The 12,477-nt window shown below is 44.4% G+C and overlaps 1 protein-coding gene across 6 annotated transcripts in view; it reads right to left on the bottom strand.

Annotated features, from left to right (window-relative positions):
- The window catches only part of PTPRM (protein tyrosine phosphatase receptor type M), a 787,775-nt gene that overhangs the window by 382,488 nt on the left and 392,810 nt on the right, over positions 1-12,477 (bottom strand). The gene's annotated exons all lie outside the window — the stretch shown is intronic.

A 12,477-nucleotide genomic window follows, 5' to 3' on the forward strand; every position in this document is an offset into this window, starting at 1 on the left:
GGTCTGTCCCTCATTGAGCAGATTAAGAAGCTCAGAGGAGACCTTCTGCAAGTGTAGAAACCATGTGCAAGTGAGAAGCACTCTGAATAATCAATGCTCCAAAGCAAATGTCAGACTATTTTGTACATTTTTTTTAGGTTTAAAAGAAATTTTTAGGGGTGCCTGGGTGGCTCAGTCGGTTAAGCGTCCGACTTTGGCTCGGGTCATGATCTCATGGTTCGTGGGTTGGAGCCCCGCACCGGGCTCTGTGCTGGCAGCTCAGAGCCTGGAGCCTGTTTCAGATTCTGTGTCTCCCTCTCTCTCTGCCCCTCCCCCACTCGTGCTCTGTCTCTGTCTCAAAAAGAAACATTAAAAAAAATTTTTTTTAATTTAATGTTTATTTATTTTTGAGAGAGTGGCAGAGTGTGAGTGGGGGAGGGGCAGAGAGAGGGGGAGACATAAAATCTGAATCAGGCTCCAGGCTCCCAGCTGTCAGCAGAGAGCCCGATGCGGAGCTCGAACTCATGCACCGCGAGATCATGACCTGAGCCGAAGTCAGATGCTCCACCGACTGAGCCACCCAGGGGCCCCAATTTCATTTTACTTTTTGATCCCAGGAGACAACTTTTAGAGGATAGTCCTTCGTATTTTGGTTTTTAATAGAAGAGGAAAATTTGGAATTAAAACACACTCCCCTACCCAACAGTCTCCGGAGTTGCTGGTAGTGTTGGCAAGCAGGGAGGCATGAACATTTTTTACCCCTCACAGCAGCCTGAGGATTGCAATCACGGAAAGATGAAATTCACTTCATCTCACCTATTTTGGGAAGTGCTTACTTACTGGGTCTCAAACGTTAGAACATCTCAGAATCACGGTAAGGACTTGCTAGTACAAGACTGGTGGGCCCAATCGCCCAGAGTTTCTGAGTCAATGCCTCTGTGCCAGGGGCCTGAGAATATGCATTTCTAGTAAGTTCTCACATTATGCTATAGCTGCTGGTCACGGGACCACACTTCGAGAACCCCTGCATAGTATTCTAGGGCTGGTCCTCACAAGAACAGAGAAACCTACACCCAGTGCCTCCCAGCCACATCTCTTTTTTACCAGCACTTTTTATCCCGCATCAGGCATCCGATGACCTAATGTTGTGTCATTTCTGCCACTGGCTCCAATTCCTACCAATCAACAGCAGGTGCTGGTGGGTGCTAAGGAGGCAGTCTATGTTTGGGTCAAGGTCACACCTGCTAAGGAACTGCCTGCTCTGCTCCCTGAACGTATCACTCTGAAGGCAGGATATTCATTCCCTTCTCAATGCTTCCTTTTCAGTGTTCCCAAGGTTTTTAGAAACCAAGCTCACATAAGAAAAGAAGACAGAAACTATATGTATATATGTGTACCCAGCACTCAGACACCTAAATGTCTATTAGCCACACATCCTAGGTGTGTGGTTTTATTGCCTTGGGGTAGGGCCTCATAAATCTAAATAGAGCTTGAATCTGAGTGGACAGATGACCTGAAATTTTCCTATTATCCATCCCATGTGGTCCATTGAGGGCCAAAGTAATCAAGAGTAGTTTTCAACATTTAACAATAACTCTTTTTAAATTCTGAACCTTGATGACATTAGCTGAGACAGCAGTGCTCGAGGAAAGGAAAACGTCAATTATAATGCACAACAGGCACTGACAGTGACCTCTGAGCTAGAGACGGAAATGTATGTGTTAACATTAGTAGATACTATTTGTTCAGGAAGGCCATCCTTAAAGCCTTCTGCCTACAGGTTTTCCACATGTCTTGACAGTCACCTGACATCAGTGACCTCATCAGGCCAACTTGCCGCTGGGGTTCAGGCAGGAACCCTGCCTGGCTTTTCACTGAGAAAAGGTCCGTGTGGAGAAAGGGGTGTGTGGCTCTTGAGCAATGCAGACTTGACTATGGGCTTCTTGGAATAGTGTCTTAATGATTTCTAATTCTGGAATATATATCTGAGGATAGCCCTCTGAAGTCACAAGTCAGTGTGTGTGAAGACTGGTAGAGAGGCAAATCAAAAACCACATCTTTCATCCAGACTTCTGTCAGCACAGAAGTATTGCCTGAGTCGAGTCTCTCAGGTGATTATTGTTCATTTCCAGTAGAACTTCCAGAAAACCGTTCAGGTCAGACACACACACGCTCACACACACTCCACTATTGCTATGGTTCTGGTCATTCAAAGTCGAGGAGGTGGTTTGGCAGCAATGCAACTGGCACCCCCAGGCGGAACCAGAGCTCCAGCCTGGAGTTCCTGGGAGGCTTACAACTTTGTCCCCTCAGAGAAGACGTGGGAATGAAAATCGCCAGCCCTACTCAGCGGACAGTTGTGATGGCTCATTCCGGCGCCAATGCCGTCACGAGAAGTCAGGACGGATGCAGCTATAGGGCTGTTGAGCTCAGGACACGTGCTGAATCAAACATACCACACGGCTCTCTAAAGCTTCCGTCGCTCACTCTTCTGCCTCAGGTCGGACACTTTCAGCTTGCTTTGAAACGTCAGTTTTCACTGAAGAGCTTGGAAAAGGTGTTTCGTTTCTGTGGGGCCCACCACGTGGCTCTCCAATGTATTCCAGCCACCATTCTTCAGGTGTGTTGAAGCCATCTGCTGCGTCCTGACTCGAGACGTTGATTCAAGTGCCTGCCACCCCTGAAGAAGGTGAGTAAGTCTTCGGAAAAGCAACGCGGAATGTTAGCTGTTGTAAAAGCTGACTGCTCTGTTGACTTCATATACTGGAACATGTAGCGTATGCTGCCATCCAGAATGGATTGTTTTCTTCTCTCTTCCTATGGCTCCATGATGTATAGTTTGCAATGAGTGAGACAGCCTTTGTAAGGTACAACTCTATGTTTCTGTCAAAAACCTGGTCTTAAAAGGCAGGTCAAAGATCCTTAGACGAATGCCCATAAACATAAACATTTATTTGTAAGCATCCTATTTCCAGCTGAGTTATAGAGGGTGATTATATCTTTGCCTAACTAAGGCTCTGTCCCAGACTGATGATTATTATTGCATAAAAATGTGAATTGGGGCTCTCATAAGAAATAGGAATCCTGTTATTCAAATATACTTGTAAAAATCCAAACACATTTTTTAATCGATGCATAGTAAGGCTATAACAAATCAGAGAGAGTGGCACAAATGGATTTGATTAATAACATACATATGTCACTTTAATAAATATATTTACTCATATAGATTTTTGCCTAAAATCTGCACAATTTTCAACTATTTACAAATTGAATGTGTGTTTCTGGCATTCATGATTATGATGGTAATTTCACGTGTCAAACTTGACCGGACCGCAGGATGCCCAGACATTTGGCCAAACATACTTCTAAAGAGTTTGTTCATCTTGAGAACCTGAAACATCACCTATATATCTGGTGGGTTATTTCCTACATAATTTCTGTTAAGTTATGGGCTTCCTACACACGAGCCTTCATAACATTTCACTGCTCATGTTTTCCTGGGAGTCAGGAACCACGTGGATCATCAGCAAAAAACATTAGTGTCAAATAGTTATTAATGGAAACAAGATCTCCTGAGTTAGGCATCTAACATCTCATTAGTTTACAACAGAACCAAACCAAAGACAGTCTATGTGAAGTTGCTAGAACTGGTTGCTACTGAGAAATAGAAATCCACGTGGGGCAGCTAGTTCCTTGCCTTAAGGTAAAGTCTTTGCCACAAGGATGTTAATGAAAGCAAGACCCTGGGTTCGATTATGTGCTACTGCCTTGCAAACAAGTATTTGTTTCACTTTACAGTTACTTCTGAAGACTGCCTTAGATTTGTTTTTGTCCCCTCCCTCCCTTCCGTTCTTCCTTCGGTCCTTCCTTTCTTTTCTTCCCTCCCCAATCATGAGCTATTTTCCAGTCACAAACAACAGCAATTGCATTGACGTTACCGCCAAAGTCACCACAGTCCTCAAGCACTTTAAAAGCACAGCATCGCTGGAATAAAGTCTACAGCCTCTATGTGCTTTACCTGTCAATTAAAGAACGGTGACGAACAGACTTTAAAAGAGGGTAGGGTGAGGGTCGCCTGGGTGGCTCAGTCGGTTCAGCGTCCGACTTCAGCTCAGGTCATGATCTCACAGCTCGTGAGTTTGAGCCCCGTGTCGGGCTCTGTGCTGACAGCTCAGAGCCTGGAGCCTGCTTCGGATTCTGTGTCGCCCTCTCTCTCTGCCCCTAACCCACTTGCATTCTGTCTCCGTCTCTCTCAAAAATAAATAAACATAAAAAAAAAAAAAAGAGGGCAGGGTGAGAAGGGTTTGTAAAGAGAATTTTTTTCACTATCCCCAATTCTTTCATAATACTTCCCTAGAAGTCAGGGCATATGTAGAAAAGCAAATTAGGAACACCATTCATGGTTTTTTCATTCTCAATTTCAATACATTTATGTTAACTCTAAGAATATAAATTCACCGATTCCACTGAAGTACACTCAATTATACTGGGTCAGTAAGCTTCAAGCAGACTATGAGCTTTATCTGAATCATTTCCATGAGGTCTCCATTAGCTGCAACAATCATTCATGTAAGAAACCATTAAAAACACCGTCACCTGTAAAACCTGGCACACCGAGACAAGCTTCCTGCAGTCCACCCGTACCCCTGCCCCAAGGCCCCTCCATCATTTATTTATACACATGGAAATGGGCTGACATGAACATAGAGCATATTCTTGAGAGGAAAAAGACAACTTATAAAAAAGTGTGTGTAGGAGAAAGGTACCCCTCTGTCTAGGTGATCACTGTAGACTGCCTACACGTGAGCTTCCTATGTTAGACTATAATCTCAGATAAACTGGCTGCAGTGAAACACCTAGACAACTAAACACGGTACATACTTAGCCCACACACAACCACACACATAATTTCAACTTATGCAAACCCAATAAATATCAATTGGATACATATGAATGCAGTAGGCAAGGCATATATAAACATCTAGAAAAGGCACCATGTTCTCTAACCTTCACGTGTTCGCAATAGTTATTTACTCTGTGGTTGAACTTCCCCATGCCTCCACTGAACTCAGCCTAAAATTTCATGGGGCCTAAAGCCAACACGTCTCAAAACTCCTTAGAATCTGAACAGACTCTTGTACATGAATGTTCAGGGCAGTGTTGGAAAGAACCCAAATGCCCATCAACAGGTGAACAGATAAACAACGGAATATTGAATACAACGGAATACAATGAATGATGAATACAATGAATACAATGAACTATGAATACAACGGAATATTATTTAACCATAAAATGAGTAAAATTTTGATATATGTCACAACACAGACGGACCTTTCAAACACTATGCTGAAATAAGTCAGACATGTAGGAATAAGTACTGTATGATCCCACTCATATGAAGGATCAAACAGGCACAATCAAAGGGTCAGAAAATAGAATGGAGGTTACCAGTGGCTGTGAGAAGAGAGAAGTAGAAATTAGCTGGGGATGATGAAAATGTTTTGGGGATGATGAAAATGTGTTGGGGATGATAGCAGTATTGTAGGTATAGACAGTGGTGACAATTAGGCAATATTGTGAATGTACTTAATGCCACTGAGTTGTAAACTTGAGGATAGTTAAAATGGTAAATATTATGTGAATATTACCACAATAAAAAAATTAATAGCCCTTACTAGGGATTCCTAGGACTTTTAATCAAATCTAGAAAAATTTTATTCAGTCTATTCAAACTACAAACTTATAAAAGGATTACATCTATTTCACTAAAATTTTTAGGTTATTGGAAGGATCTCTAAATAATTTTACTTTCAAATATGTATTTGCTTTTGAGGACATCAAAGGAGAGTAAAAGGTTTTTTTTTTTTTTTTTACTTAAAACTTCAAAAATAATAAGCATTGTGAACGAAAATAAATGAATCATAATAAAACACTTTAATCTTTAATGATATGTTTTAAAAATTAGCATGATATTAACAAGAGCGTTAAATGCAACCGCTTTTCATGGGTTTTTCTTTTTTTCTTCTCAAATGTTTACTTACTTATCTTGAGAGAGACACAGAATGCAAGCAGGGGAGGGGCAGAGAGACAGGGAGACAGAGAATCCCAAGCAGGCTCCGCACCATCAGCGCAGAGCCCAATGTGGGGCTTGAACCCACAAACCATAAGATCACTAGCTGAGCTGAAATCAAGAGTTGGACACTTAACCTACTAAGCCACCCAGGTGCCCCTTTGTGGGTTTTTCTAGACCAGGTACAATAGAAATCAAAACATCACCCAGGTCCATTTCGGCATCAGCCCTCACTCTGTCCTGGAGACCGGGAGTCCCCACTCCCTGCCCGTGAGTCCAGAATCACGGACAGCCGCTGGCTGCAGGTCTGCCCTCTGCTCACTGCAAATTGGTTACACAGTGGAATGACAAGAACACTGCCAAGAAACACTCAGGACTGTTGTTCCCCGTCACTGATTTTCACGTCTGTTACATAGTAAGTATTTTGAAGTGACAGCTTATGCTATTAAAAATTTAAGAACAATTAGACATAGTAAATATTTCTCGCCTTGTTTCTTTACCAGTGGCTTAGACAGCTTCATCCGGCTCACATAATCACAAGGGAGTCACCCTTCTTCTAATTATAATGTAAGAATAATCCTTATAAACCCGTCTTCAAACACAACCTAACAAGGGCTTACGTAAACTTTTACACACGTTTCTCCAGAGGCACACTGTGGCAAGTAGGGAAATATAGACTTGGGGGTGTAGTTACAGCTTGAAAGTTGTGTTTAACTGACTGTCTGAACGTTGGAGTTATCTACCATATCAGTTTCCTAGGGCTATCATAGCCAATTCCCCCAGACTGGGTGGTCTGAACAACAGGAATTGATTTTCTCACAGTCCTGGAGCCTGGAAACCGGAAATGCCCGCTAAGATCAGGGTATCAACAGAATTGGTTTCTTCTGAAGGCTCTGTCTCTGGCTTGCAGACGGCCGTCTCCCACACCCCTCATGTTTGTGTCCTAATGGCCTCTTCTTATAAGGACACCAGTCATATTGGATTAGGACCCAACCTAATGACCTCACTTTAATTTAATTACTTCTTTAAAATCCCCATCTCCCAAAACAGTCACATTCTGAAAACGGGAAGTTAGGACTTCAATATATGAATGTGGGGGGAAGGCGATTCAGCCCCAAACACCTATTCAGAACAACACTAGTAATTACTGTGTATGAAGGTATTATCCAAGTTCAGAAACGTTTGCTCAATTTTGACCGTCCCACTCCACACTTAACCCCCTTTGCTTACTGATGCAGGGTTAACGCTAACCCCCGCCCGGTTGCTGAATCTCTAACAAACCACAGCTCCTTCACGCAGGGGGCCTTGGCTGGAGATGTGCGTCCCCTGCTCCCAGTGGTGGGTTTGAGCTTCCAATCTGCACTGAGACAATACTGGCTCTTTCTGGCACACAGAAGAATTGGGAAACACTGCCAGGTGATGGCTGGCAATGACAGATTTGAATAAGTGCCATTGTGTTTCTCTGTTGCTCTAAGAATGGGCCAGAACCACTGAATAGAAAATATTCCTAGGCAACCAGGTGCAAAAAAGTCAGGAATCTGCTTTTCTCTTTCCAGAGAGAATGAAAACGCATTTCAAAAACCCTACAAAAGGCTTTGATTCTGTGTGTGTCAGACGGAGCTAAGCTGCTTTAAACCCTGTTACACAGTACTGAGGACTTGAACTATAGGGGATCTGTTATCACCTTCATTTCAAATTCTGATAAGCTCTCCACAATTTTTTAAAATGTTTGTAGCCCCTCTATTTGAGCATTGGGCCTCAGACAGCTCTCCTTTTATCTTCCAACTTCAAAGAATAATTTTGAAATAAAGGTTTACTTTCCTGTGAATTCTGAAAGTTTCAGACCATCAGGGACAATGGAATGACGTTTCTAGAAATGTATCCCCGACTCTGAAAGAACTCACATCTGTATTCCAATTCCTTTTCCCTGCATGGTGGTTAGGACAACAACTATTCCAGAGTTCACCTAGTCCGAACACTATGTCAAGTTACTCTTCGCGATGGTAGATTTTCTACATATTTTCTAAATTTGTTTCAATCTGGGGGCACCTGGGTGGCTCAGTTGGTTAAGCATCTGACTTCAGCTCAGGCCATGATCTCAGCGTGAGTTCAAGCCCCCACGTCAGGCTCTGTGCTGACAGATCAGAGCCTGGAGCCAGCTTCTGATTCTGTGTCTCCCTCTCTCTCTCTCTCTCTGCCCCTCCACTGCTCACGCTCTGTGTGTGTGTCTCTCTAAGAAAAAAAAAACATTAAAAAAAATTAAATTTGTTTCAATCTGAAAATTTTAGTTCCCTAGCAGTGAAGTAGCTATGCCCTAACAGATAAGAACCCTCTTTGGAGCCAGACACATAGGGAACTGTATCCAGGTTTTATGTGGCCTCTGAATATCACTTAACCTCTTGAGACATCAGCTTCCTGATTTGAAAAATAAGGACACTGTTACTACCTCACAGTCATTTGGGGGATCAGGCAAAAAAATGGATGTACCGTGCCTTATAAATTATAATGCACTAGTGACGGGTACTGAGGGGGTGGCATTTTTCTTGATTCTTCCATGACTGTGATTGCAGTCCTCACTGCCCTTTAAAACCACGACGTGGCCTCATGGCATGAAGCTACTTCATACCTGGCGTTATTTGGAGACTATTCCATAAGGACTGCTGAAACACACTGCTTGCTAGGCCACGCTATAAAAATTTACATTTTTATTTGTCAAGTTAACAGTATTTCAAGGCAAATTGATCACCTACCAACCTTGATAATGCCGATTTACTATTATGGGTGGATATCTCAAATGTCTCTTGCTCTTTAGCATTAAATATTGAGTGGAAGTGGAGCTTTTATCGACAGCTTTATTACTTTATTTTACTACCACACGTTTTTATGTGACAGTAAAGCAGCTAAACACACATTAAATACGTGCTGATAGAACTTGATAATGACCTTCCACAGATTATTTTCTCCAAAAAGGCTGGTGGCAGGGAAGACGGGAAAATGTGTGAAAAGGAGAAAGTGGCCTGACCTAGACAGCACTAAATGTCCCGCACGTTCTTGAGCACCTTGTGCATGCCGGGGAACTGAGACGATATGGAGACACGAGACGGAGACACGTAAGCCTATGTTTTTGTCTTCTTTATCCTACAGACTAATGAAGGAGCCAGGGACAGGAAACATATCTGGAGTACAGGAGACTCAAGCGCCCTAATAAAGATAGGTTCAAAGTATGACACAGCACAGGGGCAGGGTGCTGGTTTGTGTGGTAGAAATGACAAGGCCTCATAGTCTCTTTATACAAAGGATATGCTAAGTGTTCAGCAAGCAGAGGAGAAAGGAATTTCTGGAAAAGGGAATGGCACGTGAAATGGTGTGGAGATGTGACAGAGAACCACTGTGCTCTGGGAAGCGGTAAAGGTCCAATGTGACTGACACAGAAGCTGTCGGGGAGGGGCTGGTCAGGTGCCTGGAGCCCTGAGTGCGAAGTCCCTCGCAGGCTTTGCTAAAGCTCCCAGCTCCAACCACCTCTGGAGAAAATTCCATACATGCAACACCCCTTTGGGCACAGGTGCTATATCACGTGGCAGGAACCCCTCAGGAGGCAGCCTGGGGGTCACAGGCATCAGCTGGGAGATCAGTTCAGGCAGAGAAAGGTTGGTGGGGACCTGGGTATTGGCCCGCCTGCCCTCCACTTTGACGGATGTAAGTGGCTCCTTCGAGGAAAAAAACTCATCACTCACCACTCGTTAGATGCTAATCCAGACTCTAAATGACACGGATTCATTCACTAAGTATTTGCTGAACATGCACACTGGGCAGGTGCTGCGTGTACATCAGTGAATACGACAGATACTGTTCTTGAAACCTGGAGGCTTCTCGTGTAGCAGAGAGACTGGAGGTTTGAAAACTGGCTGTGGGGGAATGCATGTCTCCCTCGCCCAGAGAGAGCTTAGGGAAAGCCTCCCTGAGGAAGGGATCTGTGAACAGAGGTCTGACGGGCAGATACACAGGGGCAACAGTCGGGGAGCCTGGCGGTGGGGGCACCACCTTCACGGCGCTTCTCAGGCAGGAAAGAGCAGCTTGAATGGAGAGAAAGAAGTACTATAAATGGGAAGGGGAGACGACAGAGGGGACACTGGGGAGGGCTGAGGGCCAGGGAAGGCCAGAGCCGGATGGCAGGGGGACCTAGGCCAGCTGTTCACTCCCATTCCTCACGTGCCTTCGATGCCCCAAGCACTGCAAGATGATAAAAAAAAAAAAAAAAAAGCCCTGGCCTCCCCGCGCTTACACTCTGGTGGACGGAGACAGACCAACACACGAAGCCAGCACCCGGTGTGTTGGCCTGTGAGGACAGGAATGGAGACTGAAGCACTGGAGGGGACAGGAGCGCTCAGGGCCGTAGCATGGTGAGGAGCCTGTACTTACTTCCCTGTCTTTCTGTGTAGACCTGGTATCGTTACATTTGCAGCTTTATTTTTATTTTTAAAGTTGACTTATTTATTTTGAGATAAATGGGGGAGGGGGCAGAGAGAAAGGGAGAGACAGAGAATTCCAACCAGGCTCCGCACTGTCAGCGCAGAGCCCCACGCAGGGCTTGAACTCACAAACCGTGAGATCATGACCTGAGCGGAAACCAAGAGTCGGACACTTAACCGACTGAGCCACCCAGGCGCCCCTACATTTGCAGTTTTAAAGAGCTCTGATTACAGGAGAGAGAAATTCCGGAGGGGAACAAAAGGAGCTTGTGATGCTGAAGTGGAGGGAAACACTGTGAGCCAGGGGTGTGGCTGAGGCCGCGCAGTGGCGTTGCAGATAAACTGCGCGAACACCCACATTTTTAGGAAAAAGAATGGGGGTGGGGGGATTTGGCGATTGATTCCACATAGGAGGCAGAGCAGTGGAAAGAGTCAAGGGTGAGTCATACTTTTCTGGCCAGAACGAGTGGGTATGCAGGATTACTACTGAGCCGAGAGACACTGGCAGTAAAATATTTGCCTGGGAGGAGAAGGCTGCCGGGCAAGAGCGAGATGCTTGGTTGCACTTCGGGGATGAGGAGTTGCAGATACGCAGGTAATGCAAGCGGGGTGTCCAGCACCCGCGGAGGCAGCAGCATGTCCAGCAGGCAGCGTCTGGAGCCCCTCCGGGCTGGGCTGAGGACAGGGCGGGGGACCTGCACGCACCCTGGGACTGACCAAACCCACATGTGGATGAGCTGGCCCTGCCCTGAAGTCCATCTCAGCCGGGAAGAGGAAATGGGTCCAAAGCCGCTTCAACTGACATGCCAGCGCAACCCATCCCACACCCTCCTGAGACCCCCTCCCGGCCTCCCCTGTGTACCCTCTCTGTGCGCTGCCGGCCGACTTCGCCATGACAAGGGACCAGGAGTCACAGCACCAAGACGCCGGGGCCTGTGCCTTCCCATCCTCATTTTTTACTTCATACTTCATTTCTGCTATTAATTATTCAAAGCGATACCACTTTCTGAGCATAAACTGCTGGAAAAAAGAGAAGTAACGCACACGCATTAAGGGCTCTATGTTCTCTTTGGGAGAAGAAGGTTTCATCTAAACGTTTTTCATTTGGACTAATAAATACTTTATGTAACATGTTAACTATTCATCTCAAATGGAACACCTCGATTCATAATCTTTCCAAAAGAGTAACTCAGGTATACTTTTCCAAAACTATTATTAAAATGCTTCCAAGGTGCCCAACTGATGACCTTATCAGAAGGAATTATAAATTGCTAACTGCTGGATATTTCTGCTTCCCAATCTCCAATAATTTTGTATACAGAGTAATCTATGTTGCTGATTTATTTTAAAGTCATTCTGAGAAACTGCAGGATGCTATCCTAGAATAGAACATATGTATGTTTTATATGCTTAGGCGGGTTAGACAAAGGTGGTCAGGAAAGAAAACTACAACAGAGGGTCAATGATTTCTTCTGATGGCTGGACACAGATCATCTGCAGAAATCACTGCTCTGCCCTCACTTCTGTTTTCACCTTGGCTACATTGAGAGCTTCGATAGTCACAATGAAATTAAAGACCCAGCTTACAGATAGGTCACTCAGGTAACATTCAATTTTCTTTGCCACAGGCCTATGGCTCAGTGAAAACACAGGGGTAGTACCTACAGCCATGTTCTGTCAGCCTCACATAGTGAAGCATTGCTTTTTAAAAGGTGCTATAGCCCATTTGGAGAGAAGGATGTGCCTTCGTTTTTAAAAAATTATGAAGCAGTATTGGAATTGATATGAAAGATTCCTCTGTCCCCTGCTTACAGACCCTTCATGATAGTTAATATCTCAACCTTACCCTTATGATATAAACCTTTTAAATAATTAAAGCTGAGATTTGATCAGGATGCTCTACAGGTAAGATATAATATTGATGAGATATAGAACAAGAGTTATGATTTCATA

The sequence above is a fragment of the Acinonyx jubatus genome, chromosome D3 (genome assembly GCF_027475565.1).
Source record: "Acinonyx jubatus isolate Ajub_Pintada_27869175 chromosome D3, VMU_Ajub_asm_v1.0, whole genome shotgun sequence".
Classification (NCBI taxonomy): Eukaryota; Metazoa; Chordata; class Mammalia; order Carnivora; family Felidae; genus Acinonyx; species Acinonyx jubatus.